Consider the following 2,330-nt stretch of genomic DNA (forward strand, 5'->3'; position numbering starts at 1 on the left):
CGTGCACGCTGGGGGGGCATTGGTTTGCTCTGGGGGGAGAGATGGGGTCGGACAGGCCCACGGTCTGATCCAGCGGCTGCAATTTGGGTCTGGTCCCCGTGCCTCAGTTTCCCTGCTTCTCCCGGGTCCCCATGTTGTGCTGCTGAGGCCAGACTCTAACCCAGCTCTGCCCCCGGGCCCCGGCGTTCCCCAGGAGCCGGGGGCCATGTCGGCTTGGGGCCCCCCACCGGAACGGCTGCTCGTCGCGTGGGGAAACCGAGGCCCGGAGCAATCCCACCAATTGCCACCGGGGGGCTGGGGGAGCAGCTGCCCCATGGTGTCCTGGGCTAGTGGCCGTGGTACCCACCGGCAGAGCCAGGCTGAAGCAGGAGGGGGGAGGGCTCTGCCATGCTAGGGAGGGTGAGATTCCCCCACCACCCTCAACCCCCCCATGTCAGTGCCCTGGCCCCTCTCCAGCCGCAGCCCGGGGGGGAGGGGAGGCAGGTCCCCACCAGGCGTGGGGCTGGGGTGCGCGTGTAAACACACTCACTGCACGGGGGGGTCCCAGCCCACAGCGTTTGGGGGGGAACAGGTGAGATGAGTCTCCCCAGCAGGAGGCGCTGCAGGACACCAGGGGGTTAGAGATGCTGTGACCCCCACATACACACACGGGGGGTATAGGCACTATGACACCCCACTACACATGGGGGGGGTTAGAGATGGTGTGACACCCCCCCAACACATGCACACAGGGGAGTAGAGGCGCTATGACACCCTATTGCACACGGGAGGGTGTTTAGACATGGTGTGCACTATGACACCCCCCTACACACGTGGGTGTAGTGACGGTGTGACCCCCCACACACAGAAGGGTAGAGGCACTGACGCACACAGGGGGTAGAGACGCTGTGACCCCCCCCCACATACACGGGGGGCGTTACACACGGGGGGGTAGAGGTGCTGACACACATGGGGGGTAGAGACAGTGTGACCCCACACACATGGGGAGGGGGTAGAGGCAATGTGACCCACACACACAGGTGGGGGGGGGGTAGAGGTGCTGACACACTGGGGTGTAGAGATGGTGTGACCCGCCCCCTACACACACGGTGGTGTAGAGATGGTGTAACCCTCCACACACACACACGGGTGTAGAGACGGTGTGACCACACACACACACACACAGATGTGGGATAAAGATGCTGTGACTCCACACACGGGGCGGGTAGAGATGCTATGAAACTCCCCTACATGGGGGTGTAGAGACAGTGTGACCCCCCCTCACACACACAGGGGTGTAGAGATGATGTGACCTGCCCCCCCCCCACGGGAGTGTAGAGATGGGGTGACCCACCACACACACACAGATGAGAGGTAATGACCTTGTGACTCCCCACACACACGGGGGGTAGAGGCGCTAACACACACCCCGGGGCGTACAGTGAAACCCTGCACACACACAGCTAGGGGGTAAAGACTGTGACCCCCCCCACACACACGGGGGGTAGAGGCGCTAACACACACCCCGGGGCGTACAGTGAAACCCTGCACACACACATCGGGCAGGTCGGCTCCGAGGCCCCCCCCCCCAGCTCTAACCTCTATCTCCCATTCCCCCCGCACCACGAGACCAGAGAGAGAAAGCCCAGGACCCTTGGCGTCCCAGCCTCCCCCCCGCTCTAACCCGACCAGCCCCACTTGTTCCCTTCCGACCAGGGAGAGAACCCAGGAGTCCTGTTCTCCCAGCCGCCCATTGGCTCTAACCCACCAGCCCCCCACTTCTCCCTCCCAGAGCGGAGAGAACCAGGAGTGTCCATTTGCCTTTCGGCACGCCCCCCCACCCTGCTGCTTAACCACCAGCCCCCCCCACTCTCGGCCCAGGCCGGGAGAGAGAAACCGAGCGCAAGGATCCTGCCCCCGCCCCCCCTGCTCTAACCCACCAGCCTCCACGCTCCTCCCAGCAGCCGGGAGAGAGAACCCAGGAAGTGCCTTGGCCCCGCCCCCCCTTGCTCAATAACCCACCAGCCACCCACTTCTGCCTTTCCCAGAGCGGGGAGGAGGCAAGGGAGCGAGGAGAGTGTGGAAGGAAGAAGAAGGAAACAAGGAATGGTCTTAGTGAGACCCCCCGCGGGCGCAGTGCGCGCATGAGACTGAGAACGAAAGAGAGAAAGAGACAGAGAGAGCACCGATTTTGGGGAAGGGAAGACCAGAGTTAGCTTAGTGATCGATAAGCTGGGAGCAGGGTACGATAATCTACACAAGCAAGACACACTTCACGAACCGCAAGCAGAATTGCCAAGCAATTAGGGCAGCTTTGGTTAAAGAGCAGCTCCAGCCCAAAAGGTGAGGAA

The 2,330-nt window shown here is 62.7% G+C and overlaps 1 protein-coding gene across 1 annotated transcript in view; it reads left to right on the plus strand.

Moving 5' to 3' along the window:
- The window catches only part of DNAH2 (dynein axonemal heavy chain 2), a 148,458-nt gene that overhangs the window by 145,864 nt on the left and 264 nt on the right, over nt 1–2,330 (plus strand).

Source organism: Chelonoidis abingdonii, chromosome 11, assembly GCF_003597395.2.
Source record: "Chelonoidis abingdonii isolate Lonesome George chromosome 11, CheloAbing_2.0, whole genome shotgun sequence".
NCBI classification, from domain to species: Eukaryota; Metazoa; Chordata; order Testudines; family Testudinidae; genus Chelonoidis; species Chelonoidis abingdonii.